Source organism: Zeugodacus cucurbitae, chromosome 6 (assembly GCF_028554725.1).
Source record: "Zeugodacus cucurbitae isolate PBARC_wt_2022May chromosome 6, idZeuCucr1.2, whole genome shotgun sequence".
In the NCBI taxonomy this organism is placed as follows: domain Eukaryota; kingdom Metazoa; phylum Arthropoda; class Insecta; order Diptera; family Tephritidae; genus Zeugodacus; species Zeugodacus cucurbitae.
In genome coordinates this window covers 29673741-29686560 of record NC_071671.1, presented here as the reverse complement: position 1 = coordinate 29686560, position 12820 = coordinate 29673741, and the positions used below count along the sequence as shown (strand labels likewise).

Here is a 12820-nt window from a genome sequence, read left to right as displayed (position 1 = left end):
TTTTCCACAAAAACAAATTCAAATTTCAAAAAATACAATCAACTACACGTATATAAACAAACACCTGCCGCAATGTAAAAATTTTCAAAAGCTAGCTATGATATGCACCCACAAACCAACAAATGAGAAAATATACATACAATCGTAAATATATTCAAACACTTGCGGTAATGTAAAAATATACAAAGCCAACTACAGAAAAAGTATACACGTACTGACAAATTTTATCTACACACACAATCGAACATATATTGAAAATGAAATGTAGCGCCATCTATTGTAACATAGCGCACTTAGCGCCACCAACTGGTGGATAGCTCTTTGCTAATAATAAACAAATAATTTGCAATAAATAAATAATGCGACTATAAGGAGAGTTATAAACTATCCTATCTTTCAAGTTGGACCAAACTGCACACAGTGTTAAAAATTTCATTAAAATCGGTTCAGTAGTTTAGGAGTCCATCGAAAACAAACAATGTGACACGTGATTTTTATATATTAAGATAAAGTGAACGAATCAGATGGAATTCAAAATTGAGTTATATGGGAAGTTACTTTTCATCAGTGTTGTCAGGGTGTAAAGAAAATATTATATATAGAATTTCATTGAAATCGGTCGAGTAGTTACTGAGCCAACCATAAAGTGGGCGACGCCACACACATTTTCCATTTTGTAAAAAAGTCTGAGTCCAGCTTCCATCGGCCATTTCTTATGTAAAATTTAGTGTAACTTTTAGTACTTTTTAACCTAACCTTTGCATGAAAGGGGGGGCCCCTCTCTAGTGCTCCTTTGTACCAAATTTTACTTTAATAACCTTATTTATGGCTTAGTTATGACTTTTTATGTTTTTTCGGTTTTCGCTATTTTGTGGGCGTGGTAGTGGACCGATTATGTGAACAAAACTAAAATACTCTGTGTATTATTGACAAAAATTTTTCAAGTGTAACTAGAAATATGCTAGAGTTACTATATGTAAAAATTATGTAAGTACATTTATATGTACACAATTATGAGTGGACAATTGTAGTATCCCTCTATTAGAAGATAAGAAATGTAACATTGTTTAAGAAAAAACAAACCTATCAAGACCTATCAACCTGGATCAAGATAATATGATCATAGCCTGCCAACATTTGGAAGTGTCTTTTATCGCCAACGCCAAATACGTCACGCTTTAGTCACTTCCGTACGTTAAAATAAAGATAGTTGTCGCGTTCACGTGTCAAACGCCAAATGCGTCACTTTTAAGTCACTTCCAGACGTTAAATTAAAGATTGTTGTCCCGTTATGCAAAAGATAAATAACACTGTGATAGTTTTTTCAAAAAAAAAAAAAAAAGACAAGACCAAATTCGACAGTTTCCCCCTATTTCGGGTCTTACGAATCGAACTGCATCATTACTTTTTTGAGTTACAATCATGGTTTCATACAAAATTTGTTTTTGAAGTTTTTCATCAAAGTGGCCCATTGTAAGAGAAAGGCACATTTTTCTTCGGTCTCTAACTTTTTTAATGTTGACTTTTTTGGTAAACTTTCTTCGGCAAAGCTTCTCAGAATAAGCCCGTCTTTAAGTTCTTAGATGACTGTAAACCCCAAAATCAATGTTTTTTGTGTCCTTATAGCCAATATGTCGAAAAAACTGAAATTTAATCCATTTTTTTAATGTTTTTTCCCTCACGTTTCGTCAATATTTTAATTTACCCTTTGATACTTATTCATTAAGCAAAGACAACGTTCTGAGCAAACTAACCATTAGAAAAAAAACTTAACAAAGTTTGTATTTTTTTAAAAAGGCTACACTAACTATGTTTGTGTGCTATTTTATTTTTACATTAAAAACAAGTAAGGAAGGGCTAAGTTCGGGTGTAACCGAACATTTTATACTCTCGCAATTTATTTATTTAACTTTATTTATATTAATAATACACAATTTGACCCACATATTCGTCATATATAGTGCATAAACTCCATTGAAAGTTGGAAACCATAATATTAGGTTAGAAGCACCGAGGCCCTCGTGTTCGATATATGGGGCCTTAAAAACCTATGGTCCGATTTCGGCGATTTTTAGAATGGGGCTGCCACACTATTAACATAGTATTTGTGCAAAGTTCTGCACCGATATCTTCACTAGTGCTTACTTTATATATTGTAATGTAAACAATTCGGATTGTCTTCAAAGTTCTGGTATATAGGAAGTAGGCGTGGTTGTGAAGCGATTTGAACATATTATTGGGATGTAAGGAAACTATTACAAACCAATTTTCATTGAAATCGGTCGAGTACTTCCTGAGATAAGGTTTTTGACCCATAAGTGGGCGACGCCACGCCCATTTTCCATTTTGTAAAAAAATCTGAGTGTAGCTTCCATCTACCATTTCTTATGTGAAATTTAGTGTTTCTGACGTGTTTGGTTAGTGAGTTAACCCACTTTTAGCAATTTTCAACCTAACCTTTGTATGGGAGGGGAAACGACTGAAGAAATTTTGGTTTATATAGCTCTATTGGTTTGCGAGATATATACAAAAAACCTATTTGGGGCGGGGCCACGCCCACTTCCCCAAAAAAAATTACATCCAAATATGTCCCTTCATAGTGCGATCCTTCATACCAAATCTTATTTCCATAGCTTTATTTATGGCTTAGTTATGGCACTTTATGTGTTTTCGGTTTTCGCCATTTTGTGGGCGTGGCAGTGGTCCGATTTTGCTCATTTCCGAAAGCAACCTTCCTATGGTGCCAAGAAATAAGTGTGCCAAGTTTCATCAATATATCTTAATTTTTACTCAAGTTACAGCTTGCACAGACGGTCGGACGGACGGACAGATAGACATTCGGATTTGAACTCCATTCTTCACCCTGATCACTTTGGTATATATAACCCTCTAACTCGTTTAGTTTTGGGTGTTACAAACAACCGTTATGTGAACAAAACTATAATACTCTCTTTAGCAACATTTGTTGCGAGAGTATAAAAATGGATTAAATTTCAGTTTTTTCGACATATTGGCTATAAGGACACAAAAACATTGATTTTGGGGTTTACAGTCATCTAAGAGCTTAAAGACGGACTTATTCTGAGAAGCTTTGCCAAAGAAAGTTTACCAAAAAAGTCAACATTAAAAAAGTTAGAGACCGAAGAAAAATGTGCCTTTCTCTTACAATGGGCCACTTTGATGAAAAACTTCAAAAAAAAATTTTGTATGAAACCATGATTGTAACTCAAAAAAGTGATGGTGCAGTTCGATTCGTAGGACCCGAAATAGGGGGAAACCGTCGAATTTGGTATTGTCTTTTTTTTTTACCTATCACAGTGTAATGAACGCGATCACCGACGTTGAAGTCGCAGCGACTGCAAAATGAAATTAGATGAAAACAACAGAATATAAAAAGAAGTTGTTGACATCTGGTCCATTGGTTTTGTGTCTTCTGCAGTTTGTGGTCAGTGCTAAAGTGCGATATTGTTTTTGGAACTAGTAAAATTATTTGTTTCGTGGTGTTTTAGTTTGAAATATTATTGAAAATATAATTAAAATGAGTGAATTGTCAGCAAAGGCTATTAATTTCATGAATGTCAAGGACTTTATTGATTTTGACACGAAGCTGCTGTTGAACGACAAAATAACATCTCAGCTGGTAGGTCGATTTTTGATAATAATTATGAAGAAATGTGTATATTTGGAACATATTTAATTTTAGAAAAATATCATATATAGAGTTGGAGGAAAGGATTTCCCTTCATTCCTAGGAATGGCATTGAAATCCATTATATCGGATGCTATGGCCGTTAATTTAACTTGGCGTGGAACAAATGACAAACCCAGTATCCAACGCTTTACAACATTTGCACTAATAAAAAGTAATGTTTCACATAAAACTATAACTATAAAGAAATCAATTAATTCTATTTTCCTATAGATGCCTGTCATTCCAAATATTCGAACTCGACCGATATGGATATAAATAAAGTGGGTCAACAGCACATACTTCACGCCCGAGACAGAGTACAAAAAAAACAAACAAACAATTAATGAACTGAAAAATTAAAAAAAATCTTATTTCTAATATTCATATGAATTAATTATTTATTTTTTTTGTAATACATTTTTGAATTGAAATAAATATAAAAAATTTAAAAACGAAATTTTTAACAAGTCACTAATACGTAATTTCCACAAGGCACTAATACGTAACTTCTAAAAGTAACGTCCGTGGGGAACAACTTCTCAATAAGGAAGTGACTTATACGATGAAAAAAATGTATCGCAGACGTTGAATTGTAACTTCTTGAAGTCACTTATAAGTGACTTTTGCGATAGAAAATGTTGGCAGGGTAGACAGAGTGCACCACAACAATAAGAAATGAGGACATTTCATTTTAACAGAGGGGAGAGTTAAGAAAAATAACATTCCTTATCATACTCACGAACCCAAATATATCAACAAATCCTTATCAGCTGTAAACATAAAAACATGTATCTATATACACATAGTAATCTATTGTAATTATCAGTAACAGATAAGAACATATCCAAATATATTTATCAGAACATCAGAACAACATGAATGTTCTGTAGATATTATAAATAGTTGTACGCAGACCTAATGTCCTTTAGTCTTAGTATTACCACAAGCCAAGAAGGTATATTATATTCCTCCTCTTGTCTGTCCTTGTCCTCGTTCACCGTGAAAAAGCAGAATTAACGGCGCGGTTGTTGCTTTCGATGATATCAATATTATCGGCGTACGCCAGCAGCTGCACACTCTTATAGAAGATTGTACCATCTCTATTTAGCTCTGCAGCTCGCATTATTTTTTCCAGCAGCAAGTTAAAGAAGTCACACAATAGTGAGTCACCTTGTCTGAAACCTTATTTGGCATCGAAAGCTTGGAGAGGCTCTTTCCAATCATAACGGAGCTTTTGGTGTTGCTCAACGTGCTGTCGAAAGCAGCTTTAAAATCGACAAAAAGGTGGTGTGTGTCGATCCTCTTTTCACGATTATTCTTCAAGATTTGGTACTTGGTGGATATCTGGTCAGTTCTGGATTTTCCAAGTCTAAATACAAAGTGGTATTAAGAAGTGGTTTAAAACGACTGCAGGAAATTTGGTTTTTATATAGCTTTATTGGTTTGCGAGATATATACAAAAAACCTATTTGGAGGCGGGGACACGCCCACTTCCCCAAAAATATTACATCCAAATATGGCAATTACTAGTACGATCCTTTTTAAAACAAGTAAGGAAAGACTAAGTTCGGGTGCAACCGAACATTTTATACTCTCGCAATTTATTGAGGAAATTTAACCAATATGCGAAATAAAGCTCGTCGTATTTTTGAAAAACCTATAATTAGGTATATGGAAATGTTATGACCCGATTTTAATAATTTTTGGAACAGGGACACACTATTAGAAGAAAACAATTTCCTCTGAATTAAATTGAGATATCTGAGAGATTTACCCATATTTTCGGTTAAAATTTATAGGCGCTGAGTTCAACATGTTCGATATATGGGACCTTGAAAAGTTATGGCCCGTTTTCGACAATTTTTTCACAAGTGAAGCCAGAGATGATATGCACTAATTGTGTAAAATTTTATTCCGTTATCTTCATTGGTTCCTTATGTTTACATTATAAAGTGAAGGAATAAGATGGATTTCAAAATTGAGTAACATGGGAAGTTTTCGTGGTTGTGAACCGATTTCATCTATTTTCCACACGTGTCATCAGGGTGTCAAGAAAATATCATATACCGAATTTCATTCCAATCGGTCGAGTAGTTCCTGAGATATGGTTTTTGACCCATAAGTGGGTGATGCCACTCCCATTTTCCATTTTGTAAAAAAATCTGAGTACAGCTCCCTTCTGCTATTTCTTCTGCAAAATTTAGTGTTTCTGGCGTTTTTCGTTAGTTAGTTAACCCACTTTTAGTAATTTTCAACCTAACCTTTGTATGGGAGGTGGGCGTGGTTATTATCCGATTTCAATTATTTTCATGGTGTGTGGTGGGGTATGTAAGAGAACCGACTGCAGAAAGTTTGGTTTATATAGCTTTATTAGTTTGCGAGTTAAATACAAATAACCGATTTGTGAGCGGGGCCACGCCCACTTCCCCAAAAAAATTACATCCAAATATGCCCCCTCCTAGTGCGATCCTTTATTCCAAATTTTACTTTTATATCTTCATTTATGGCTTAGTTATGACACTTTATGTGTTTTTGGTTTTCGCCAATTTGTGGGCGTGGCAATGGTCCGATTCCGCCCATTTTCGAACTTGATCTTCTTATGGTGCCAAGGAATATTTGTGCCAAGTTTCGTCAAGATATCTTAATTTTTACTCAAGTTACAGCTTGCACAGACGGACAGACGGACGGACGGACAGACATCCGGATTTCAAATCTACTCGTCACCCTGATCACTTTGGTATATATGACTCTATATCTAACTCATTTAGTTTTAGGTGTTACAAACAACCGTTAGGTGAACAAAACTATAATACTCTCTAGCAACTTTGTTGTTGCGAGAGTATAAAAATTTAATTTATTACTTTATGCGTAGTTATGACACTTGTGTTTGATGTGTTTTCGATTTTCGCCATTTTGTGGTCGTGGTAGTGGTCCGATTTTGCCCATTTTCGAAAACAACCCTCTCACGGTCCCAAGTGCCAAGTTTCGTCATGATATCTAAATTGTTACTCAAGCTATCCGTTGCACGGACGGACGGAGAGACAGACATTCGAATTTTGACTCGTCTCGTCGCCCTGATCATTTGCAGTTATAAATTTCTATATCTAACTCGTTTAGTTTTATGACTTACAAACAACCGTTATGAGAACAAAACTATACTAGCAATACTGGGCAATATTGTGCAAACATCATATTCGTTGTAAAAATGTGGCAACTCGTGCAAAAGTCAGACGTTCGAGCGAGTAAAAATTTGACACTTGATGTGCGCCAAATGTCATCATTATGCATCAAGAATGTTTGTACTGCGCGCCAATAATGGAAGAAGAGAGGTAAGTAAAAGTCTATTTATTGAATTTAATAATACATATTAATTATTATATTCACTTGAATATGGAAAAATACATTATCGTATTTTATATTTTCAGTGAAAAGTTAAATTCACTCATTACTCAACTGTTTGTAAGGTCCCGACTTGACCTGGAGCCCGAGTTTGCTGGCGGGAGAAAGAAAAAGTCGGTCCTATGGGGTAAGGTCCTCGAAAATATGCGTTTTATAAATCCCTAAGTGTCCCAAACAAAAGAATTTATGCAAAGGAAATTTTTAAATTTGTTTGCGACGTATAAGAGGATTAAAAAACGTAACGACGCGACAGGTCGAGGTGTCACGACGTGGGAATATTTCAAAGATTTTGACAACGTTTTTGGAAATAGGTACTCCATTGAGCCTCCCATAAGAAACCTCCAGAGCAGAGTGAGTGAGGAGGAAAGGTGCGCGGAAGAAAGCGAGACAGAAGGTGTCAGCCGAAAAAAAAAGACCAAGAGCTATTGCATCTGAAACATTGGATTTTTTTAAAGATGAAGCGCGGAAGGAGTAGATTCGGCACGAAGAAACTATGAAGATCGAAAAGGAAATATTACTAGTTGACAAGGAAAGGATTAAAGCAATGTTGGATTTGCGGCAAGGTTTGGAGGGATTGTGCCAAAAATAAAAAGTGTTCATTTTATACTAAACTTTATGTTTATATTCATATAATATATATATTATTATTATAATTCTAAGAAGAAGTTCCTATTTTCAATAAAATAAATATTTATTAATTAATTAATGTTTTATTAAAAAAAGAAATAGAAAATGGTTTAGTATTCTAGGGTAGGTGGTTTCAATTAAATTAACTAATATAACAAGATTTCAATCAACTAATCATTGGGGTCATATGTAGAAGTTCACGCAAGTGAGGAAAGTTTCTGATTGCCATTCACTTGGGAGTGGCCAGGAACGATTCTTTTGCATATGACTCAAGCAGCTCACGACTTCCGGTTTTAGACCAAGTATCCCCTGGGTAGCTAACAGACATCCGTTTGGAGGCGAGCTAAAGTGAGAAGGCGAAGCCCGCTTGTGCGGTTGTGCGTAGGGCTTGGGACCCACCACATAAAAAAATCTCCCCAATGAAAACAAACACCGAGCCTCGGATGAGAAACCCCCATTTTAATACGACCCCTGCAAACGTACTAAGGATCATGATTTGAGGGCATGCACCTGGAATGTCCGGGCTCTTAATTGGGAAGGTGCCTCTGCCCAGCTGGTTGATGTCCTCATACAACTCTAGGCTGACATCACCGCCGTCCAAGAAGTGCGATGGACGGGACAAGGACGGAAGAAGGTGGGCCCTTGTGACATCTACTACAGCGGCCATATAAAGGAGCGCAAATTCGGTGTTGGATTTGTGGTGGGAGAGAGACTACGTTGCCGAGTCCTGGCATTCACCCCGGTGGATGAACGTCTTGCCACAATCCGCATCAAACCGAGGTTCTTCAACATATCGCTGATTTGCGCCCACGCCCCAACGGAAAAGAAGGACGATGTGACCAAAGATGCTTTCTATGTCCTAGAACGCTCCTATGAGCGCTGCCCCCGCCACGATGTCAAAATCGTGCTTGGCGATTTTAACGCCAGGGTGGGTAAAGAAGGTGTCTTTGGCACAACAGTCGGAAAATTCAGCCTCCATGACGAAACATCGCCAAACGGCCTGAGGCTGATCGACTTCGCTGGGGCCCGAAATATGGTTGTCTGTAGTACCAGATTCCAGCATAAAAAAATTCATCAAGCAACGTGGCCGTCCCCTGATCGAAACACGCGCAATCAAATCGATCACGTTGTGATAGACGGAAGACATGTCTCCAGTGTGTTAGACGTGCGTACGCTCCGAGGACCAAACATTGACTCGGGCCATTATCTAGTAGCAGCAAAGATACGCACTCGCCTCTGTGCAGCAAAGAATGCCCGTAAACAAACACAAGGAAGGTTCGACGTCGAAAAATTGCAATCGCAACAGACAGCCACGAAATACTCTACTCGACTTGCACTCCTGCTCTCTGAGAGCACTCATCTGCATCTCGGTATAAGGGAACTGTGGAACGGCATCTCAAACTCATTGCATACCGCTGCAGCCGAAACAATTGGTCTCCGGCAACGCCAAAAAACCAGTTGAAACGATGAGAATTGTCGTTCCGCAGTGGAGAGAAAACAGACTGCCTACCTCGCAACGTTGCGATCGACCACAACACGTTCGGGGTGGGATAGATATCGAGAACTGAAGAGGGAAGCGAGACGCATTTGCAGACGTAAAAAGAAAGAGGCCGAAATGCGTGAGTATGAAAAGCTTGTAAAGCTGGCCGACATGGGTAATGCTCGAAAATTTTATGAAAAGATGAGGCGATTAACAGAAGGTTTCAAGACCGGATCATTATCATGTAGGGACCGAGAAGGTAATCTGGTAACGGATGTCCAGAGCACACTGGGATTATGGAGGGAACACTTCTCCGACCTGCTCAATGGCAGTGAAAGTACAACACCAGGAGATGGCGAACCCGATTCCCCAATCGATGACGATGGAATAGATGTTCCATTACCCGACCATGAAGAAATTCGAATAGCAATTACCCGCTTTGGCTAAATGAGTCAAAACGAAAAACACACTCATATCATTTCACCACACTACATCCACCTCATCACGCCAGAGAACACTACACGTTAACACACACACACATACATCAAAACACGATGACAGCATACAAACTTTAACAAAAAGGAATAGAAAGGATAGCACTTCACCTTTCTTTTCGATAACGTCGTTCGCATCGCACCTCCGTGTTCGCAGCATCCCGGTTTTCCGATATTTGGCACCCGCTTATATGTTTCAACATTTAACATCCATTTTTAATACAACCACTTTTGTAAACTAAAATCACTAACGATACATACATTTATCATAACGTTGTTCAATATAAATACATAAATAATTCGTGAATTATTGTGTAACATTATTAAATTCAATAAGTATTTATAACGTTTATTCCGAAACAAGTGCGTTTCTTTCTTCCTTAAAAAAAAGGGATTCGATAATCAAAAGTGAACATCAAGGTGAGTTTTTGTACATGGTCCTTCGAGCCATAGAGAAAGGCACTGTGGCTAACATATTCAAATAGAAATAATAAGTTCTCGAAACAATCAAAAAAAAAAATAATAATAATAAATATATATGTGAAAAAATGATACAAGCGACAAACAAAAAAAACAACAAAGATATATGCGAAAAACCGGTTTAGTGAAGCAGCAAGTCCAGTGACCCAAAAGAATATATAGTACGTACAAACATATATACGTAGAATATACACTGTGACAAAAAAAAAAAAAAAGTTTAAACATATAAAATAAAATAAAAGTTAAATATAAATATATTAAACAATTCAATAAAAGTGAAGTGCAAACAGCTTAAAAATATGTATGTTTAAAAAACAAAAAAAAAAAAAAAAATTTACAAAAAATAATAAGATTTTAATAAGTGCTGCATATAGTTCACATACATATAAAAAAAAATAACAAAATATAATAAAGATACCATATAATGACAGTGCTGTGAAAAAAAACACAAAAAGCAATAAATATAATAAAATAAATAAAATAAAATTAAATTAAATAAATTAAAATTAAATAATAATAAATTAAAATCTAAAATCGGGCGCGATTTAACATTAAAAAAATCAAAAAATAAAAACACAAATCGGGCGCGAACTAATTATAAATATACAAACTAAGGCGTACCGGAACAATCTACAAAGGAGGAAACGGGATCGTAAGGAACATTAAACAAAGGAGGAAATAGGATAAAAAAGAGCATTAACTACAGGAGGAAATAAGGAGTCAAAATCATTACACACATTGAAACAAAAGCTGAGGACAAAAAAATACCAAAATTATACAAACACATACTTTCTCCCAAAATCCCCTTGAGGCGAGACAAAGTAAGTCGTTTGCATGCATTTTTTATTCATATATGTAAATATGTATGATATCATACGGTTTTAACAAATATAAAACCTATACAATCCGTTTGAATAACACCTAAACGGGTACTGAAAACAGTTTAGAAAATATATCATCAATATATTTTAGATAAATACATAAGCAAATTACTGCCTGCCTTATATGCTTACCCTTGTGTACACAAACACATCTATCAAACCAACCTATCAACAAATCATATTCAAGTATTTACTTGCAAAACTTTCTAGCAATACCCCTTCTGTTTCTTCAAACAGTAAGCAGGATTGCATAAAATAAGTAAGCAAAAGGCACATAAAATCAATAGCAAAAGAGAGAATAATTTCAAACATACATATTTACATATTCACTTATCAAAAACATATGTCAAATATTATTATATACATAAACAAACATTCAAACAAATATTAATAGCTTGAAACGCATTAACTTATATATTCACATGTGCAGAGGTTAATTACCTGCACATTTTCACCTTTCTTTTCTCGCTCTCTTATCGCGCTAATATAAGTATACACATATACACAAACATATGTATATACGATATTCGTTTGCCTACGCGGTAATGCACCCTACAACCGGGTATATATAAATATAAACATTTTAATAAATCTAAATCTTATAAAAAACGCGAGCATAACATTTTTTTCTTAAAACTAATCGGTGCGGCAAATACTATTTGAAAAAAAAAAGAAATTCGATTTAAATAAAAAATATACGTATAAATTGGTAATAGTGATAATATATTAATTAGTACATATACAATACAACAATTTAAGCCCGTATAGGCAAATATTATTGCAACAATACCCCTTGTTCTTTGTATTACAAAAACAAGCAGGATTGTATACCAACCAATTCAGCATATCATATGCACATAAATAGGCACATAGCGTGCACATATGTACAAAGGTTACTGACCTTCTTTACCTCTTTTACGAGCGCTAATATACAAGGACATACGGATAAGTCCGTAATATATAATATAAATATAAAATCGCAAGTAAATACAAACGTGCGGTCAACAAAAACGATTAACGCGTATTTTAGCAAATTTAATAATTTTAATAACTCTTATTTACCAAAAAGAGTTTCGGTTTTCGAGATTTATCAGTTAACACTATCAGTTAACAACAAACAATTTATCTTATCAAATTTTCAATTCTAAATGAGCACAGACTCAAAAGAATCTAAATCAAGTCAATTTTTACAAATTCCGAAAATGGCTGATGAAGATAAACCACAAAACACACCTGCAGAAGCTACACGCTCAAAGCAGAGTGTAAAACAAAAAAGATCAAAGGATCCTTTACTATCAAGATTCATCACTGAAAGTGATACTTTTATAAACTATTGCACGCAATTCAAAGCTTCCCCTATTGCTGACACCACGGAATCGGTTTTAAAAGTAAAACTCGAAAGTGTCCACGAAATATGGGCACGCCTTCTGGCAGCGTACGATACAGTAATTGATGCTGACGACGCTGAACTCCCAGAAAACATAAAAGCTTCGGCGACAGCCAAATTAAATAATTGCCGTGGTCATAAAGAAATAATAAAGGGAATGATAAGCGAACAGTTAAATGTATTAAGGCCAAATAGCGCCACTACTCCCCCTCCCAGAGAAGTCACAACAACAAAAGAAGACCTAGATAAAGGCATGTATCTAAATGTACCAACTTGTGATACTGAAGTTTTTACTGGATGTTATGAACAATGGCCGTCCTTCCGGGACATGTTCACAGCCCTTTACATAAACCATCCTAGACTTGCAGAAGCACAAAAGCT

The 12820-nt window shown here is 35.7% G+C and overlaps 1 long non-coding RNA gene across 1 annotated transcript; it reads left to right on the top strand.

Annotated features, from left to right (window-relative positions):
• Window positions 1-1316: 1316 nt before the first annotated feature.
• On the top strand, window positions 1317-4029 carry LOC128922801 (uncharacterized). Its single transcript, XR_008471987.1, has 3 exons — window positions 1317-3640; window positions 3704-3863; window positions 3923-4029. It is a non-coding gene; the product is annotated as an uncharacterized LOC128922801 (long non-coding RNA).
• The last annotated feature ends 8791 nt before the right edge of the window (window positions 4030-12820 follow it).